Consider the following 22,630-nt stretch of genomic DNA (forward strand, 5'->3'; position numbering starts at 1 on the left):
ATTTTGAAATGTTTTCAACTGAATTCTATTTTGATGTAAATGCAGAATTCAGTTTGCTTCCATTTGCATAATACTTATTGTTTAAATTTTGTTTCCAGGTCATATGTTGTTACTTTTGAAGTGAATTTCTTTTTTATTAATTAATTAGATAATTTTCTTTACATCCTGAGCACAGCTTCCACTCCCTCCTGTGCTCTCAGTCCCTTCCTCATCATACCTTTCCTATATCCTCTCTGTTTCACCTCAGGAAGGGGAGGTCTCCCTTGGATACAAGCCCCTTTGGCCTACTAAATTGAATTAGACTAGTCACAACTCCTAGGCTAGACAAGGCAGCCCTATTAGGGAAAAGCCATCCAAAAGCAGGTTTTGCATAACTAAGCATACATACATATCATCTTTATTGTCTGTATATGCTAGTTTATGTTTTTTGTACTTATCATTCATTTTAGTAATTTCAGCATATAAAATGTAAGTTATAATTGTTTTCCACTCTTGGTTCTCTATTAGTTCCACCTGACTTTTTTCTCTCACATATTTATATGATTATGATATCATGATTTTTTCCTACTAATACAAGACTCTCTTGGCCATGTCTTAGACAATTGGCCTAATACTAATAAATTCATGTTCTCTTCTTTCTCACAGACTTGCCATTTCCTTAACGCCTGAGAGATAATTTTGTGGCATATATTGTTTCAGCCTCTTCTCTGTTGCTTCTGAATGTACTACCTAATTGTCTTCTGACTCATAGGGCATCAACTGGGAAGCTGGATGCTTCTCTAATACTAATTATATAATGATTGCAAATGATATTTTCCTGCTGATATTTTACATTTTTGTTTGTATAAGACTTTGACAATTTGATGAAAATATTCACCAGATAGTGCCATTTGGGCAAATTCAGTAGGAATTCTTTGATGATCTTGCAATTGGATGTCCCAAACTTTCCTAAAATGGAAATACATTTTCCAATGATTTTCTTAAACAATTTCTCTCTCTCTCTCTCTCTCTCTCTCTCTCTCTCTCTCTCTCTCTCTCTCTCTCTCTCTCTCTGTGTGTGTGTGTGTGTGTGTGTGTGTCAGGAGGGGATCTCTTAACTCCTTAAAATACCTCAAACCTCAATGTCTAATTGTTTAAAGTGTCTTTGAGGCTATTTGAAGTCATTTGCCTTGGTTTTTCTATTGGCATGACTGCCTTAGTTGTTTCATAGAACTTACATTCAAGGTCAGATACTCTTCTAACTGATTTTCTCCTAGTAGGAAGAGTCAGAGTGTTTGGATGATACCAGAAAAATAAGTCCCACTGAATCAATAAGCAAGGGGAATAGGAGCTCACAGAGACTGAAGAAGCAACCACAGGTACTAGATAGATCCACAACAGGTCCTCTTGCATATATAGCATAGATTACTCACTTAGTTTTGTGGGAGTCCTGACTGGGAAAACAAGTTAGTCTATATTTCCTCTGCCAGCTCTTGGGTTGCTTTTCCTCTTGTGGGGTTGCTGTGTCCAAGTCAATATGATAATTTACTTCAACTTATACTTTACTTTGTCATGTTTAATTGTTATCTCTTAAAAGCTTGCTGTTTTACAAATGAGAAACAGTGAGGGAGCAGATAAAGAGGGGAGAGAAGGAGAGAAATGTGGGAGGAGTAAATGGAGGGGAAACTATTATTAGGATACATTTTATGAAAAAAATCTATTTTTAATTTCACAAATGAACATCTCCAGAACACTTGCTACTCAAAGTTCATATTGTTGACTGAGTAATTGTTACCATGTGTATATTTGACTCTTTATACTAAGATCCATATCTGGAGATATGCCATTCATTTTGTGTACCTCATTTCTAATTTTGTCAAATTGCTTAACAGTATTTTCTAGTAAAACAAAATGGCCTAACATTTCCAAATTTTAAAATCATTCAAGGAAATACATCAATTTTACTTGTAGAAGTTGGTTGGAAGACAGTTTTTTAGACCCAAATGCTGTCCACTTATTTTATAAAGTTTGTATCACTGTGTCATGATTTGTCCATAGGACAGGTCAACTGTATTGGTTTTATATGTAAAAAGGGTAATAATTTTAATTATTCACTTTAATTGATTAAGAAATACCTAGAGAAATATAGAGATAATAATTAGGCTCTGTCTATGCAGGAATTTCCAAAGATAATTTGTCATTTTGCCAGAAGATGAGAAATAACAGGTAAGACTCTTAAAATTATGAACATTTAAAAAGTATCCAATGGATGATATAATGGTAGCAGGAGAGGGTATATTCATTAAGTTACCGTACAAGTGATTCTATTAAGTAAAACACATAGAGTAGTTTCCTATGTGCTGCTTAATTTTTGGAATGTACATATGGTTAGATAAATGTATTTTAGGGTAAAGTGATCTAACATACAGGAGCCATGGGCAAGTTTATCAATCAATTTACAAGTCATATCCTGATCTATGCAGGAAGATCATGTAATAGAGGAAAAAGGTATGTATTGGGTATTTTTACTCTGTTCAAATGCAGTAGTGTGCTAGCTGTGAATCTCACTAAACCAACCTCACAGACTCTGGAAGACATCTTCTCCCATCCAGGATATGACAAAAAGCTGCTTGAAGTCCTTGCATACTTTGAAATGGCAGGTTAAGATTTGTTTTATTCTTATCTGTCAGCAGAGGCATGACAGTAGCTGCCTTATGATCTGTTTCCTTTTAAAAGACAATTATTTTAGGTTGAGAATTATTTTAGGTTGAGAATATTCATATGACATATTTTGATTGAATCACTAGCTCTAGCTCTGCCTTACCCTCCATTTTTTCCACTATACACCACCACTTTTCAGTCCCAATTTGATATGTATTTTTAAACAAATTGAGTCCAATTTGTCTTGCCAGCATGTGTCTAGTTATAATGTTAAGCTTTAGTATGTTCCTTTGTTTACAATGCTAAATATTACACACCAACATCTGGTTGCCCTCAGGCACAAGGAGTTCCTCACATACACCATGTGATGCTATATATCTTTGCCCCCATGTTATCACCGATTCATCAATAAAATGCATACAGTTGGGCAAAAGAGGGTTAGGCATAGGTTTGGTTCAAGGGCTTATGTCAGAAGCAGAGACCATGAGGAGAGGATGCTTAGGGGTAGTTGATCCATAAGGAAATGATCATGAATGCTGTCCAGTTGGAATAAAAGCAGCCCAAATGGAAACTCCAAGTTATAATTCAGGGTTATTGACAGAGATGTAGAAAAAGAGCATAGAACATTGATATCTGCCCAGCTCTAGTGCTGTTAAGGTTAACTTTAATTATAAAGGTTTTGTATCATTTATTTGGGAACTGAATTGTCAAGGATAAGGAGACATCCCCCAATAACTATTTACCACAACAGGATAAAGCCATGTCCTGAAGCATGGCTAGCCTTCTCATTCTGAAGCTCCTGACTTCATCCATAGCTGCCCTCGCCTTCTACTAACTCCTCAGGTAGGGATGGGAATTCATGTGTCCCTTATTCATTCTAGAATTACAATCTGTAATCTTGGGCAGGTTTTATGCACACTAATGGGATTTGTTTGTGCAACAGTTTTTCAGTGGCTAGAAAATTCTAGCCGTCATATCAATTGTGGAATCTCAACATATACCTTCATACTTTGGCCCGTTATGGAAGACTCCAGTGGTTTATCAACTTTGAGCAATGCAAGTTATATTTTAACCTCTGGTGTAAAGCTTTTTGGATAAAAGGTCAAGCAGTGACAGAAGGGAACACATTGTGAACAGAAGGAATTTGATGTTCAAGATGCCTGGGTTGTGGATTTCTGCTCTGCTCCTGCTACAGATAAGTTGCTGTTTCCAATCTGGGAACTGTGGGAAGGTGTTGGGGTAGCCGATGGAATTCAGCCACGGATGAATATAAAAACAATACTGGATGAACTTGTACAGAGGGGCCATGAAGTCACTGTTCTGAAACCTTCGGCTTACTATGTTCTTGATCTGAAAAAATCGCCGGACCTTAAGTTTGAAACTTTTCCTATATCTGTCAGTAAAGATGAGCTGCAAAATTATTTCATAAAGCTTGTGGATGTGTGGACTTATGAGTTGCCAAGAGATACATGTTTGTCATATTCTCCTATGCTTCAAAATATGGTTGATGAATTTTCCTATTATTATCTATGTCTTTGTAAAGACGTCGTTTCAAACAAGCAGCTCATGCAAAACTACAGGAATCCAAGTTTGATGTTCTTTTGTCAGATCCTGTGGCTGCCTGTGGGGAGCTGATAGCCGAAGTGTTCCACATTCCTTTAAGCTTCTCTCCAGGCTACAAAATTGAAAAGTACTGTGGAAAATTTATACTCCCTCCATTTTATGCACCTATTATTTTGTCAGGACTGGCTGGCCAACTGACATTAATAGACAGGGTAAAAAATATGATATGTATGCGCTATTTTGACTTTTGGTTCCAGACATGTAATGAGAAGAATTGGAATCTGTTTTACAGTGAGATTTTGGGTGAGTTACATTTCTTCTCTGTTGCTCGAAAACCTAAGTTTCACATGTGTGTAAAGCCTTATGTCCATGAATTAAAAATAAGTAGTCTTTTATAAGTTACCAAATGAATAATGGTATCAGCTATCAAATTCACAATGTCTTGTAAAATCTCATATAATTCATCAAACAGAAGAAGGTAGTAGTTCTGATTCAAGACATTTTGGTTAGCTATATAATTGCATAGAGATGAAAATAGCGGTCTCATGGTGATTCTTTACTCATCCACTGAAACTTTTCCTCTATTTTAATAAGTTTCTAAGTTTTTACTAAATCTTGGTTGACGAAGATTCAAGAATGACATATTTTATAGTATCGATATGTATACATAACATTGAAGCAATTATTTTCTCTTGCCTAGGTCAGTGTCTTCATTTAAAATGAAATTGAGGTGGTGAGAAGAAGGTATATCCTTTTGTTTTAGGATAGAATGTTCTATACATATCTGTTAAGTCCATTTGGTTCATGACTTTTCTTAGTCTATCTCTGTCACTATCTAAATTCTGATTTCACGATCAGTCCATTGATGAGAGTGGGGTGTTGAAATCTCCTACTATTATTGTGTGAGGTGCAATGTGTGCGTTGAGCTTTAGTAAGGTTCCTTTTATGTATGTAGGTGCCCTTGTATTTGGAGCACAGATATTTAGGATTGAGAGTTCATCTTGGTGGATTTTTCCTTTGATGAATATGAAGTGTTCTTCCTTATCTTTTTTGATGACTTCTGGTTGAAAATGAAATTTATTAGATATTAGAATGGATACTCCAGATTCCTTCTTCAGATCATTTGCTTGGAAAGTTGTTTTCCAGCCTTTTATTCTGAGGTAGTGTCTTTCTTTGTCTCTGAGGTGTGTTTCATGTAGGCAGCAAAATCTTGGGTCCTCATTCTGTATCCAGTTTGTTATTCTGATTCCTTTTATTCAATGCAGAATTCTATCAGACCTTCATAGAACACCTCATACCAATACTATACAAACTGTTCCACAAAATTGAAACAGAGTGCTACCAATTTCTTTCTATGAAGCCACAATTACTCTTATACCTAAACCACACAAAGACCTAACAAAAAAAGAGAAATTCAGACAAATTTCCCTTATGAATATTCCTGCAAAAATACTCAATAAAATGCTTGCAAACTGAATCCAAGAGCACATCAAAACAATCATCCATCATGATCAAGTAGGCTTCATTCCAGGGATGCAATGATGGTTTAATATACAAAAAAACCATCAACGTAATCCACTATATAAACAAACCGAAAGATAAAAACCACATGATCATTTCATTAGATGCTAAGAAAGCATTAGACAAAATTCAACACCCCTTCATGATAAAAGTCCTGGAAAGAACAGAAATTCAAGGCCCATACCTAAAGATAGTAAAAGACTTGTACAGCAAACCATTAGCTAATATTAAACTAAATGGAGAGAAACTTGAAGCAATTCCACTAAAATCAGGGACTAGACAAGGCTACGAACTCTCTCCCTACTTATTGAATATAGTTCTAGAAGTCCTAGCCAGAGCAAGAAAATAACAAAAGGAGATCAAAGGGAAACAGATTGGAAAGGAAGAAGTCAAAATGTCACTATTTGCAGACAATATGATTGTATACATAAGTGATCCCAAAAGTTCCACCAGAGAACTGCTAAACCTGATAAACAACTTCAGCAAAGTGGCTGGGTATAAAATTAACACAAATAAATCAGTAGCCTTCCTCTACACAAAAGAGAAACAAGCCAAGAAAGAAATCAGGGAACGACACCCTTCATAATAGTCCCAAATAATATGAAATATCTCAGTATGACTTTAACAAAGCAAGTGAAAGATCTGTATGATAAGAACTTCAAGCCTCTCAAGAAATAAATCGAAGAACATGTCAGGAGATGGAAAGATCTCCCATGCTCATGGATTGGCAGGATTAATATAGTAAAAATGGCCATGTTACCAAAAGTGATCTACACATTCAATGCAATCCCCATCAAAATTCCAAACCAATTCTTCATAGAGTTAGACAGAACAATTTGCAAATTATTCTGGAATAACAAAAAACCCAGGAGACCTAAAACTATCCTCAACAATAAAAATATTTCCAGGGGAATCACTATCCCTGAACTCAAGCAGTATTACAGAGCAATAGTGATAAAAATTGTATGGTATTGGTACAGAGACAGACAGATAGACCAATGGAATAGAATTGAAGACCCAGAAATGAACCCACACACCTATGCTCACTTGATTTTTGACAAAGGAGCCAAAACAATCCAATGGAAAAAAAAGATAGCATTTTCAGCAAATGGTGCTGGTTCAACTGGAGGTCAGCATGTAGAAGAATGCAGATCGAACCATTCTCATCTCCCTGCACAAAGCTTAAGTCCAAGTGAATCAACGACCTCCACATCAAACCAGATACACTCAAACTAATAGAAGATAAAGTGGGGAAGAATCTGGAACACATGGGCACTGGAGAAAATTTCCTGAACAAAACACCAATGGCTTATGCTTTAAAATTAAGAATCGACAAATGGGATCTCATAAAACTGCAAAGCTTCTATAAGGCAAAGGACACTCTGGTTAGGATAAACAGCAACCAACAGATTGGGAAAAGTTCTTTACCAATCCTACAACTCATAGATGGCTCATATCCAAAATACACAAAGAACTCATAAAGTTAGACTGCAGGGAGACAAATAACCCCTTTAAAAATGGGGTTCAGAGCTAAACAAAGAATTCACAGCTGAGGAATTTCCAATGGCTGAGAAACACCTAAAGAAATGTTCAACATCTTTACTCATAAGAGAAATGCAAAGCAAAACAACCCTGAGATTCGACATCACATCAGTCAGAATGGCTAAAATAAAAAACTCAGGTTACAGCAGATGCTGGTGAGGAGGTGGAGAAAGAGGAACACTCCTCCACTGTTGGTGGGATTGCAGACTGATACAACCATTCTGGAAATCAGTCTGGAGGTTCCTCAGAAAATGGGACACTGAACTACCTGAGGACCCAGCTATACCTCTCCTGGGCATATACCCAAAAAGATGCCCCAACATATAAAAAGGACACGTGCTCCACTATGTTCATAGCATCCTTATTTATAACAGCCAGAAACTGGAAAGAACCGAAATGTCCTTCAACAGAGGAATGGATACAGAAAATGTGGTACATCTACACAATGAAATACTACTCAGCTATCAAAAACAATGACTTTATGAAATTCATAGACAAATGGATGGACCTGGAAATTATCATCTTCAGTGAGCTAACCCAATCACAGAAAAACACACATGGTATGTATGCACTCATTGATAAGTGGCTATTAGCCCAAATGCTCGAATTATCCTAGATGCACAGAACACATGAAACTCAAGAAGGAGGACCAAAATGTGAATGCTTCATTCCTTCTTTAAAAGGGGAACAAGAATACCCTTGGCAGGGAAAAGGGAGGCAAAGTTTAGAACAGAGACTGAAGGAACATCCATTCAGATCCTGCTGCATATGTGGCCTATACATATCCAGCCACCAAACTAGATAAGATGGATGAAGCAAAGAAGTGCTGGCTGAGAGGAACCGGATGTAGCTTTCTCCTGAATCCAGAATAAGGCAAATACAGAGGCGAATGCCAGCAGCAAACCACTGAACTGAAATGGGACCCCCAGTGAAGGAATCTGAGAAAGGACTGAAAGATATTTAAGGGGCTTGAAATCCCATATTAACAACAATGCCAACCAACTAGAGCTTCCAGGGACTAAGCCACTACCCATGGACTGACCCTGTGCTCCAACTGCATAGGTAGCAATGAATAGCATAGTAAGAGCACCAGTGGAAGGTGAAGCCCTCGTTCCTGCCAAGACTCAACTCCCAGTGAACGTGATTGTTGCGGGAAGGGTGGTATTGGTGGGAGGATGGGCAGGGGAACACCCATATAGAAGGGGAGAAGGACAGGTTAGGGAGATGTTGGCCCAGAAACCGGGAAAGGGAATAACAATTGACATGTAAACAAGAAATACCAAATTTAATAAAGACGGAAGAAAAAAATTCCTCATGTCATTTTCAAAAGAAAAAAATGAAATTGTAGGGTCTGAAAACATGGCCAAAGAATTGAAATTGTTTCTGTACAGTTTAGTACCTGAGCTCTCTTCCCAGTAACACTCATGCCCAGTGGCTCAAAACTGCATGTAATTTCATCTTCAAGACCAGTGCTGTCCTTTTTATGGTATCCATGGGTACTGGCATAAACTTAACATATGCTCATGCAGATATCCGTACAAATAAATGAAAAGATATATCATAAAATATTTTCTTTTTTTTCATTTTTAAAAATCCCCCTAATCTTGGAAGCGATTGTTTCTACCAGCCCCACATTTCTTTATTTGGTCCTTTCCTAATATCGATAGCAAATGCCTAAATTCAACATAAGCATGGACACCCGTGCTGAACTTTTTGAAGTCATGCTCTTTATTTTTCTTAAAAAATATACCACAGCTAAACTAGTCCAAAATTTCTATTCTCATAATTCTGAACATATTGATTCTTTTATAGTATAAATACTATTAAATATCTTAATATTAAACAAGACTAGAAGCTTTAGCCACAAATTTAGCCATTTTCAAACTTTACAATTCCCTATAAGAAATGAAGACTAACTACAAATTATGAGGATAGTGAAAACACTGGCTAGAGTGTACTGCAAGATGAGAGTTTTGGACATGGAGTGTTGATATTTACATAGGTTTTTTTTTGAAGGTTTGGAGAGAAAAACCTGAGTGCTTACCCATATAGTGGCCTAGAGGAATATTTCTTTAAGTATTGATGGTTTTAAAATAATGAGAATTATAAAATAAGTCATACAGATTTCTTTACAAATAAACACAAATAACAATGTATTTATATGATTCATAAAACATTATTGATGTAAGTTATGTTATATATTAAAATATTACATTTTACATGCACATATTCTACACAAAACACAAATCCTTTTGACATTTTGAGGAACTATATTGCATACTCAGCAGGTAGCCCTGTCAAGTTTTCTCTGTCTCACTTGCTCATTTTCCCTATCTAGGAAGGCCCACCACATTAGCTGAAACAATGGGTAAAGCAGAAATGTGGCTCATTAGGACCCTACTGGGATTTGGAGTTTCCCACCCAATATTACCAAATGTTGACTATGTTGGAGGACTCCACTGCAAACCTGCTAAACCCTTGCCTAAGGTAAATACATTGTTTTTGTTTTTCTTCATTTCATATCATTTCTGATGAAATGTTCTACATTTTTCATTACATTCTTCTCCCAATAATAGAGATATGAGGGAAGTGGAATTAAAAATCCTGCTAATTAAGAGCTCAATAAACCCAGGAACATGTATGACAGACTTGAAAAAACATACCAGTGAATTAAGGCATGTAGGATATTGGAGTATATAGCCATTGGGTACATTCTTTACCAAGCAACCATAAGAACATGAGATTGAATCCCAGTGCTTGCATAGAGTTAAGTATTTTGGCTCAGCATGTATGACTTTAGTACTGAGCTGCAGAAACAGGTTAAAACTGAGTATACTAACCTGTTAAAATAGTGAGATTCATGGTCATTGTGAATGGTCAATGGTCTCAAAAATAATATGTTAAAGTTAATAGAGTAGAACATCTGATATTATCATGGCCTTTGTTAGCTAAAACAAAGGCAGGGAATTGGGAGAAATTAAGAAAATAATATCATTAATACTCAATATCAAAAAATTATTGCATAATATATGATTAACACAGTTATGATTATTTAATAAAGAGCAAAAACATTTTATTTGTCATAGGAGGAATTATGCATTAACTGTCGCGTATGTACATACCACAGTATAGATATCATTTAATTAAACTCTAGCTAATAATTTACCTAGCCAAATTACAAACAAAAACAGACAAGAGATATTACAATACAGAAGATATTTTTGACTACAAGTGCCTTATTCAAGACACTTGAATTCAAATCACTTGTGATTTCTGTGGGTACATTCTGAAATGCTGGCATTATGATGCCTGTGAAGGGTGTAGGTAGACATTGAAAATTCTTGATTTCTCATGAAATGACAATAGTTGCATCCATTTTTAATTTCTGTGCATGTGAATCAAATCCAACATGAACAAAATCCGTGCAACCAAAAACACAAGCCACATCTAAGTCAACCCTTCCATAGTGGAAGACCATACATGCAAGAATATTTGGAGAGGACAAATGGATCCATACGTTTTGTTGTTTGGCTTTAATTTTGATTTTGATGATAAAAGCACACACAGTTAATACTGCACAGGTCAAATTAATACATTGGGCTGTCACAATGCCATGGCAATTTATTGGAGTATTTAATACAAACCCTTGTGGAGCTGCTTCCCAGAGACTGTGACTTGACACAATTTCACACTGCAGCTCAGGTTAGTAGCTTCAACAGCAGGAAATCCCCATTCCTCAGACTCCTAAGGTAGGAAGATAAATTGTTTTTAAGAACTGAAAGGAGTGCTTTAGGGAAGACTGGGGTAAGGAGGGATGAATAAGAAAAAAAGAGCGTTATATGAAACTCCTAAAGAAATGAAAAGAGCAATATCAATCTAACTGTGTGGTCCTAGTCATTATTTGGACATCAGGTGTAAGTCCAGTGTGCAGATGATGCCAACAATTTCTAAACTATTGGTCCACAGCAACTGCTCAACAAAGGGATGTGTGTCTCCTTGGTTGAAGTTGATACAGCAGGTTTAATATATGTGTTTGAATCCTACCCTGTAACCATTCCATTGGAAGGTGGAAGTGTAGGCAGTAGCCAACTTTATTCAGAGACCAACACTCTGAAGGTCACAAAAGGTCATGAGTCCATAGAACATGAGTTCCAGCTGCGCTCAATCATAAAATAAGCTATGTGTGACAAAACTATTGTTTTGTCAAAATGAATATGAAGGACAGCTTAAACACTGCCTGGAGGACAGTGGGAAGTCAAAGTGGCTAACCTGAAGCAGACACACTCCTAAGTAACTTCTGGGTTTGCAGAAACTGTGGTCAAAGACCCTTGTCCCATTTTCATTGAGTGTTTTCACAAGCACTCAAAAATCTCCTCTTTGCTCAAACCCTTTTCTCACCTCTCTTCCTTTTTAACTTTTTTAAGCACAGAATATCCAGAGTGATTTTGATTTAATATGCATTCAAATTTAATTGTCTTTGGATGCATAAGTATCCACAGATTCATGGGAATAAACAAATGGCATCACAGAAATTCTCAGGTGATGAAAAATGGCAACAGTTAATGTCTTCCTTTGTGTATAGGGTCTTTACTTGGCCCAAAGTAGACAGACTTCACTTCTGGTGATAGAGTCAATGAATCTTTTTACCTTTTAGCTGGAGGATTTCTATCTTCATCATAACTGCCACAATATTCTCACCTGCTACCTTTGTCCTTCATGTCTCAGGGCTTGAGCAGCCTGAGAAGAATCCAAATTGTTTCATTGGAAACATCTGCAATGGCAGATACATATCCTTTTCCAAATCTTGAGACAACCGGTCTTCCAAGGTTCAAATAGTTGAAATCACCTAGGCTTGTCTAAAGGAAGTTCAGAATATTCTATAGAGAAATAGTTTTGAGTTCCTGAACATTAATCACCTTCAGGTAAATTTAAAATGAGAGTATATAAGGAAAGTTCAAGGATATCCCTTGGTGTCTCCCATGATGATTTTTTTTCAATAATTGTTATTTTAACAATCTATGTTATGTCATTTATGCCATGGCCATGACGATGATAAAGAAGTCTGAAAATATGATTGATATTCCATCATTTACAGAAGTTTTAATTTTTTTTCTACTACAGCCTAGTCAACTGTCAGTTTTTATTAAAGCAGCCACTCCCTTGTCTTCAAAAGTTTGGATAAGAAAAAAATACATTGCAAAAGCATTCTCTGAGTATAGAGGTAGAACCAAAAGGAATTTACAATGTATATCAATGCACACATGCAGGTACAGCATCCAAGAAAGAAAAGCATAGTGAATTGCATCTACTTTCTCTAATTCACTAATAGTTTTTATCTTTTGTGTCAACTCTAGCTTTAAGACTCAGAGTCATAAGGGGTAACAAGTCGGATATTCTTGTACAATTTGTCTAACTTTTCTAAGTGGGATATGGTATTCCTCCCCTGATATACTACTTCAGAAAGAGAAGAAAGGCAAATAATATTTTATGGCCCTTAAAATGTAAATGGATCCATACCAAAGGCTTATTCACCTTGTTGTTTAATACATATAGGAGACAATTTAGTGGAAAAAAATAGGTGTAAAGGCAGTGAAGAATCTATGATGTAAATAAATGCCTTTTTTAGTTTTGATTCAAATACCTGCTATACTTTTCACTCTTAAAATGAAATCATGGATTTTCTAATGCTATCACTTAGAGTTAAATAGAAAGTTTAGTCCAAAATTAAGTATTCTCAAATATAGTATGTAGGCGATAAATATTCCCTAATAATTTTGAAAGTTGTTGAGTTTTTTAAATTGTTCTTTTCATGGTTACTAACAATCATTCTCATTACTAGTTGCCCCAGATATTACAATTTCTGACCTTTGTACCTTTCCAAGAGTAATAATCAGTCCATATTTATGTAGCACATTCTGAATCATGCCATATACACATTGTAGCTCTTTTGGTTTGGAGGTGACTATTAGAATATCATCCATATAATGAATATTATAACCCTAAGGAAAGGCCTGCCTCACAGGCTCTAAAACCATTACAGCATGGAATTGGGTCATCATAGTACATTTTGCCATGCTGTAGGTAATACAGCACATTGATATTAAAGCTGGTGTTCTTTAGGGTTGAGTGAAGAAACAGAAAATACTAAATATACCTCATTATTAACATGAAAAGGTATAGTGTAAAAGCAGTTTTTCAAATTCATAACAGTTGAAGACAAAACTTTAGTAATAGATGTCACTGTAGATAATCCAGGCTGCATAGATCAAGTTGACCACGTGGTGGCATTAAGATTTCACAAGTCAACTAAGCATCCATTTAACATATATGTAAATTGTAAAACATGAAAATATCAATGAGAAAAGGACAGATTTCTGTTGCCATTCTCCAACTGTTGTCTGACTACTGTGAGGAGCCTATAACTTTTCATTTAGAAATTTGAGATTACAGACTTATTAACTGAATTTTATGTAGTGTTTAGCCATTATGCAAAAGCCAATCCATGCTTATGATGGTTATTATGGGAACAGTGGTTCCATAACCTTTATTGCCCTTAACCCTTTTGGTATCCCAACTTTTTACTTAGCAATTGAGATTGTGAACAGTAGGTAGCATTAGCAGTAAAAATACAGGACTCTGCATTAGATTGGTATAGAAAGTGTCTTCACAAAAGATTAATAATACCCCGTGTAACAAAAGATTATTAAGAGTAGCACTTGTTTGAGAAGTAGTTTGTAATAAAATAATAGATTGGCTATACTCTGAAGCTGGCAGAAATCCTATGTCCTTTAGATTTAAATCCTTATGTTGTATAGTTTAGGGTTCCCTCATAAGGTTTCTTGATTCTTGGCCAGTGTTATTTTTTTGTTGCCAAGCAATATATTGCCATACTCCCCATATTTATTTCACCATTCCTTATCCCAAAGTTTGCCCTTTTTGCATACAGAGCATAAGCCAGGTCTCTTTGATTCTGAGCACTGAACTCTTATAATGGCAACTTATTTTGATTCTTAAAGTGGTCACTTTACCAGCATCATTTTTTTGTTAAATAAACGTTCCTTAAACAGGTAAATTCCCTCTAGGTTTGTAAGTCCCTACATTGCTACACAACTTCAGAAAGTCCAGAATATTTTTATCTCTCTTTGAAGGTTGACTTAATCCTTGTAAATCTTTATTGTAATTATCTAAACTAACTGTTTTAAGAACTCTTAAATTTGTTCCCCCTTTACTTATTTTTCAATAGCATCTCTGATTCTCCCTCTGAAATTGGCATAAGGTGTAGAGGTATCTTACATGTTTCTATATTACAAGACACTAAGTCTGATTCCATATCAGTTTTCACGCTGGTAGCCATAGCAGCATATCTAATGTGAGGGCACTGATGGAGGTATATCATGCAACTGGTAACATGTTTATACAAATCCTTGTCAGACTTTCTTTGGGATATTTCTAGGATTATCCTGCAGTCCTAAGTGCTGAACGTTTTAATGGGTTTTGCCTTCAAGCCATACCTACCAGTGAGGAAATTGAAAAGTGCTAAGAAGCATTTTAGCAATTACAGGAAAAGCATAGGGCAGACATTTTGGCTCATTGCTCCAAGCAAAGATAATCATAGTTATATGGAGCAATAAGACCATAGGAAGAACAGGCCTTTTTAAAATCTTTCACACTATCCGTATCTAATTCCTGATAAATATTTTGACATTATTGAAACTTTACAAGCAATACTGGGGACAGCTAATCAGGTCAGAGAGGAATGGATGGATGAATTTCTTTCCCTTGAACTGCCCTAGTTTTCCTAAGATGTAGTATTTTTTCCATACATTTTACTAAATCTTCATTAAGCATGGAAAGATTTCAAGATTAGATCACCTGCATAGTTGCCAGTGTTGCGATTTTTCCTTTGCATTTTGTCTGCACTGGGAAATCTTCTACTGACCTTTGTTTGGGATATTTTTTATTTAAATTTAAAATGTTATCCCCTTTCCAGTTTCCAGTCCATAAAACCCTATAACATCGTCCCCCCTTCTTCTATGAGAGTGTTCCACAACCCAACCCCACGCCTTCCTGCCTCCCCATCCTGACATTCCACTATACTTGTGCAACCAGCCATGGCAGGAACAATGGTATCTTTTCCCATTGGTGCCCAACAAGGCCATGAACTTTGAAAAAAAAAACAATTTTAAGACATTGTCATGTTTATATTCATGCAAGAACTTGGGCATCACTTCCTGGTGATTATTAACCTTATCTTTGTAAAGAAAGTATTTGGATAATAGTCTGAATCAATGCCCCTATGACCAACTTCAAGCATAGGTTTGTCAGTATTCTGCCCTAATATTCTAATTCACCTCTTACTCTGAGTGTGCCCAATCTCCTGTTATGAAGCCAACTTTAGGTCCTCATCCAGTACCACTTGTTACAGCTCCAGAAACAGTGAGACTTGGTAGAATAAAACTGACATTTGAGGCAGAGTAACATCTCATGAAATAGCCAACTTTATTCACAGCTCAAACAATGCATACTCTGAGGCTTAAGAAATGTCATATGAGTAAAGATCACAGAACTTCAAGCTGTATACAATCACAAGGACCAGTCAGGGTACTAATATGTAGACTCAACTCTTATCTGGTACACATAGGAAGATGACACAGACACATAGCAAGAGAAATCTTGTGTTTCAAAGAAACATGGTAACAAGACTCTTGTCCTGTTTTCTCAGAGTATTCTCAAAGCAATAAGAATTCTACTCACACAACTCCATTCCTGGACCATTCCAATAATACAATATGCAAGGGTTCTTCCAGATGAGTCAGATGATTCCATATTCCCATGAGCCAATATGTTGGCTATTATTTCCAAGTACTTGTGGGCAAAGAGATTTCTGAATGGGAAACAAAAAATACACAGTCAATGAAAAAAATTGAAATTCAATAAGATAACACAGAATAAGTGAACAAATATAAAGTCTAAAGTATTTAAAATGTGTTTTCATTACAATATTAAGACTGGAATATTAGAGTTGTCAAATCATTTAGATCAAATAAATTATTAGTAATTTGCCAATATTTTTTTGCAGTTGAATTATATCACCATGGAAATGTACTAATATTTTCCTGTATCATTAACTATCTCATTTGTCTACATATCTCTTCCTGGAAAGTAGTGATTATGGATACCTGTATGAATGTAACACAGATATGCTGACACACTCTTGTGTGAGTCTTCTGAATTCTCATTATTCACTACTTCTGACTTTCTCATCTATCATATGGGAGGTATTCAGACCTGTTTGCTCTTTACTTAAAAAAATGCTACATTTAAAAATTATTTCTCTTTTAGAAATTATAATTACATCATTTTCCTCTTTCCATTCCTCCCTTCAAACACTCCCATAAACATGGCCCCTTGGTCTTTTCAAACACATGGAGCTTTGTTTTCCATTACTTGTTACATACACATATTTATGTCTTTACACTTATATTCCTAAATATATCCTGCTCTGTCTTTGCAATGTTAAATTTGACAGCACCAAAAAAATTCTCTAACATTTAACAGGTTCTTTGGAAATTTGATGGCAAAACCCCAGCAACATTAGGATACAATACCAGAATCAACAAGTGGCTCCCCCAGAATGACCTCCTTGGTAATATTCTGGAAAACAAATGTGACATCATGACAGGGTCCCTGATTTCTGTACATATTTCTTTTGACTTCAAACTCTTTATATCACATGTGCTCTATGGATTATTTATTTAAGATAACAAGGTCTGACACGAATTTTGACTTTTTATCACTCACTTCTTTCTTCCTTTTCTTCTTCCTATCTTTCTCATTTTTTAAGTGAGGGGGATTTTACTAATTCATTTTTGTTAACAGGAAACAAATATCACAACTCTGAATTCTGCACAACAAATTTAAAATAAAATATGTATGAATACACATAACTTTCTAAGTGGTTATAGCCCCAGACCTTATTTTTTGTTAAATAATTCAATCATAACTCCACTTCCTTTCTGTTTCTCCTTCTTACTTTACATTTTAATCATTTTGCATAAAACTGAACTTACCAGTGCCTAACTTTCAACATGCGGATTGTTAAGGTTAAATAACTTGCTCAGTTACACAACAGAATGGTTCTTTATTCACTCAGAGCAACCAAGGTTAACCTTAACACATTTTTAAATTGATTATTTTATTTATTTACATTTCAAATGTTATTTGCCTTCCCAGATTCCCTTCCACAAAACCTCTATTCCCTCCATTTTTTCATGCCTCTATGTGGGTGCTTCCCACACCTGCACACTCACTCCTGACTCAGCGGCCTAGTTTTCCCCTATCCTGAGTCATCAAGCCTACACAGAACCAAGAGGCTTCCTTCCAATTGATGCCACACAATGCTTCCCTCTGCTACAAATTCAGCTGGAGCCATGGATCTCTCCATTTGTATTCTTTGGTTGGTGGTTTATTCCCTGGGAGCTTTAGCGGGTCTGGATGGTTGATATTGTTGTTCTTCTTATGGGAATATAAACCACGTCAGCTCCTTCACTCATTGCCCTAACTACTCCATAGGGCTCACATGCTCACTCTGATAATTGACTGCAAGTATTCATATCTGTGTTGGTCAGGCTCTGGAAAAGCCTTTCAGGGGACAGCTATATCACGTTCTAGTCAGCAAATGCTTCTTGGCATATCAATAGTATCTGAGTTTGGTGTCTTCTTACGGGATGGACCCCATGGTGGAGCAGTCTCTGGATGGCCTTTCCTCAGTTTCTGCTCCACTCTTTGTCCCTGTCTTTCTATCTCACAGGAGGAATTCTGTATTAATATTTTTGAGGTGGGTGGTCGCCCCCATCCCTCAAATGTGATCCATGATTATCTACAGGATATGGTCTCTACAGACTTTCTCTCCCCTTTGTTGGTTACTTCAGCTAACTACTGCCTCTTGGGTCCTAGAAACCTCGAGTCTCTGGAACATGGGGTTTTCTAGTGTCTTTCCCTAGTTACACCTACAACACTGTTACACACCCCCTTTCAAATTCCTGACCCTTGGTACTTATCCCCCATATCCTCCCATATCTGAAATGCCATCCAACCTTTCCCTTCCTCTCCTCTCTCTCTCCCAGATACCTCTCACTCTCTACACTCTGCGATTATTTTCTTCCCTGATTTGAATATGACTGAAGCATCCACACTCCCTGGTCTTTTTGCTTCTTGAACTTCATATGATCTATGAGATGTATCATGGGTCTTCTGAGCTTTCTATCTCTAGTCACTAATCAGTGAGTACATACAATGTGTGTTCCTTTGTGATTGGGTTACCTCACTCAGGATGAGATTTTCTAGTTCCATCCACTTTACTTCAAATTTCAGGAAGTCGTTGTTTTTAATAGCTGAGTAGTATGCCATTGTGTAAATGTGCCACATTTTCTGTATGCACTCATCTGTTCAGGGACATCTGGGTTGTTTTCAGCTTCTGCCTATTTTAAATAAGACTGCTATGAACAGAGTGGAACATGTTTTCTTTTTACATGTTCAGACATCTTTTGCGCATATGCTCAGGAGTGTTACAGCTGGATCCTCAGGTAGCACTATGTCATATTTTCTGAGGAACCACCAAACTGTCTTCCAGAGTGGCTGTTCCAGTTGGCAGTTCCACCAGCATTGGAGGAGTATCCTTCATTCTCCATGTCCGCACCAGCAACTACTGTCACCTGAGTTTTTGATCTTAGTCATTCTGACCTGTGTGAGGTGGAATCTCAGGGTTATTTTGATTTGCATTTTCCTGACGACTGAGGATTTTGAACATTTATTTAAGTGCTTCTCACCCATTCAAGCTTTCTCAGTTAATAATTCTCCTTAGCTCTGTACTATACTTTTAAATAGGGTTATTTTGTTCTGTGGAGCCAAGCTTTTTAGTTCCTCGTATATTTTGCACGTTAGCTCTCTCTTAGATAGGTTTGGTAAAATCTTTTGCCAATCTGTGGGATACCATTTTTTCACCCATTATTTTTATCTACTAGGGACTTCATATGTTCAACTGAAAAAGGGTTTTTCTTACCTCAAATCTCAAGTCACATGCAAATTTGCAAAAATACTTCTCGAGAAATTTAGTTACTTCTTGCTCTGAGTCAGAAAAATATTTTAGAGAGCTTATGATTTTAAGAATCTTTATGTAGAAACATCTCCTTTCAGTTCCTCTTAGTATACATATCTCTTTTCATATCCAAAACTGCTAATTAATGTTAATCTGAATTCATCTTCTTCTAGGTCATCCAAAAATCAAAGCCTTTGTAACTCACAGTGGAGCCAATGGCCTCTGTGAGGCAATCTATCATGAAATCCCTATGATTGGCATTCCTATGTTTGAAGAACAACATGATAACATTGCCTACATGGTGGCCAAAGGAGCAGCTGTATCATTGAATATCAGGGCAATGTCAAAGTCAGATTTTCTCAGTGCACTGGAGGAAGTCATAGACAATCCTTTGTGAATATAACTTTCTAAAATATGTTTTATTCATTCATTCATTCATTCAATAACTTGCTTATTCATATATGCGCTCATTGTTTTCTTACTGGAAGTCAAAGAAATGTGAATTATACTCATATGAACCAACATATATTAGGCATGGTTGAGTACAAACATTATACTCTCCTTTACTTTTTGTTTTTAAATTGCTAGGTAGACTTTATGGTCCTTTGCTATATAAATCAGGGTAGCCTTAAGTGTGCACCCCTTCTGCTTTACCTTCCACACTACTTGGCCAAGAAGTATTTTTGACACCCCTGGACAATACCCTGAAAGAAGTCTTTCATGTCCTGTGTGGGTTTTTTAGTAGGAATTCTTTGGGTATTGGAAGGAAAACATTAGGTTAGATGAGAAAAGTTCATTAAAACTATATATGTATATAGAACTTGAATAGGATGTAAGGAATAAGTAATTAATAGTTTCATTCTTTTTGTTTTTGTCATACATTCTTGTTGTTATTTCCTCCATTTTCCACCTCTTCTACTCTTCCCATTTCCCTAATTAGATCCCTTGAATTCTGCTACCTCCTTTTACCCTATTCACACCTTCTTCTCTATTTACACCCCCTCCCAGTCTCTGAGGAGCTTCTACTCTTCTTATTCTTCTAAGGAATGAAGTTGAATCCTAAATTGTAAATGAACGTAATATAAGTATCAATGAATCAGGATGTTTCAATGAGAAGAAAGACACAATTTTGCTCTTGTGCTTTGAAATTACAACCATTGTAATTCCTACATGTTGTGCTAAATCAAACTGATATTTAGGAGTGATAACTCAGGCCTCTATGTCACCCTTCTACTTACATACCCATCAATAATCTTTCAACAGTAGAATCAAATGCACTTGCAACATGCTTCTTTGTGAAATTTGGGGAACTTTTCTAAAATCGGAATGTTAACAAAAATGAAGATTAGTAATAATATCAAAAATTAGGCTTAATGGTTAAGTACCTGAAGAATAGGTTATCCCACTTCTGGGCATAAACCCAATGGTGCCCCAATATATAACCAGACCAGAAGCTCCACTATGTTGATAGTCCCATTATTTATAATAGCCTGAAGCTGAAAAGAATTCAGATGCCCTTCAAGAGAGGAATGGATAGAGAAAATGTGGTCCATCTACACAATGGAGTACTACTCGGCTATTAAAAAGAATGACTCCATGAAATTCATAGGCAAATTGATTGAACTAGAAAATATCATCCTGAGAGAGGTAACCCAATCACAAAAAAACACATAGTATACAGTCACTGATAAATGGCTATTAGCCCAAAAGCTCGAATAACCCAACATACAATCTACAGACTACCTGAAGTTTAGGCAGAGTGATGACCAAAATGTGATGCCTCACTCCTTCTTAAAAGGGGGAACAAAAATATCCATACGAGGGAATATGGAGGCAAAGTTTAGAGCAGAGATGAAGGAATGGTCATACAGAGCCTGAGTTACATGTGGCCCATATATATATAGCCACCAAAACTAGATAAGATTGATGAAGCTAAGAAGTACACACTGACAGGAGCCAGATATAGCTGTGTCCTGAGAGTCATAGCCAGAAAATGTTAAATACAGATTTGAAAGTTAGCAGCAAACCAATGACCTGTGAAAGGATTCTCGTTGGAGGAATTAGAGAAAGAATTGAAACAGCTGAAGGGGCTTGTAACATGAATGAGCACAGTTCCCCAATAAAAAGACACAACCTAGCAGAATGGATGTTGCATTAAAGAAAAACACTTCAACAATAAACACAGACATATCATCAGAGTAATGGGCTCAGAAGAATAGTTTTAAAAACAAAAATCCCAAAGAAGCAAGCTGTAATAGACATTCTAATATCGAATAAAATGGACTTATAACCAAAATTAATCCAAAAAGACAGAGAAGGACAGTTCATATTCATCAAAGCAAAAAATCTGCCAAGATGATATTTCAATTTTGAATATCTACATCTCAAACAGAAGAATACTCACATATGTAAGATATATGTTGCTGAAGTTTAAATTGCACATTGAGCCACACACATTAATAGTGGGGATTTTAATAGCCCTCTCTCATTAATTAACAGGACATCCTGATAAAAACGAAATAGAGAAAAAACCCTAGCAGGCATTATGAAGGAAATGGACCTAACAGACATTTATAGAATATTTCACCCAAACACAGAAGAATATATTTTCATCTCAGCACCTTATCGATCATGCTCCAAAATTTTACATCTAGTCAGTCACAAAGCAAGCCTCAACAGATACATGAAATTTGAAACATCTTGATTCTTATCAGGCCACCATAGAATAAAGCTGGGCTTCAAAATCAGCAAAAGCAACAAAAGCCTACCTGCTTTTGGAAATTGAACAACTCTCTTCTCAGTGGTCTTAGGGTCAAGAAGAAATAAAGAAATCAAGGATTTTCTAGAATTCTATGAAATTGAAGGCACAACAAACATAAATTCATAGGATATAATGAAAGCAGTGCTAGGAGGAAAGTTTATAATATTAATTGCCACCATAAAGAAATTTGAAACTTCTCATACCAACAATTTCAAAGTATACCAGAAATCTCTAAAGAAGAAGAAGATAAAAGAAGAAGAAGGAGGGGGAGGGAAGAAGGAAAAGAGGGAGAGAGGGGGGGAGGGAGGAGAAGAAGAAGGAGACTGAGAACAAGGAGAAGGAGAAGGAGAAGAAGAAGAAACCACATCAATGAGGAGTAGATGCAGGAAATAATGAAATTCAGGGAATTCAGGGCTGAAATCAATCAGTTAGAAACAAAGAAAACAAACAACCAAAAAAAGAATTGGCAAAATCGAATTGGTTCTTTAGGATTTAAGAAAATAGAT

The 22,630-nt window shown here is 36.2% G+C and overlaps 1 pseudogene; it reads left to right on the forward strand.

Annotated features, from left to right (window-relative positions):
- The first annotated feature begins 40 nt into the window (after positions 1–40).
- On the forward strand, positions 41–22,386 carry Ugt2b17-ps1 (UDP glucuronosyltransferase family 2 member B17, pseudogene 1; annotated as a pseudogene).
- Positions 22,387–22,630: the final 244 nt, after the last annotated feature.

This window comes from Rattus norvegicus, chromosome 14 (assembly GCF_036323735.1).
Source record: "Rattus norvegicus strain BN/NHsdMcwi chromosome 14, GRCr8, whole genome shotgun sequence".
Classification (NCBI taxonomy): domain Eukaryota; kingdom Metazoa; phylum Chordata; class Mammalia; order Rodentia; family Muridae; genus Rattus; species Rattus norvegicus.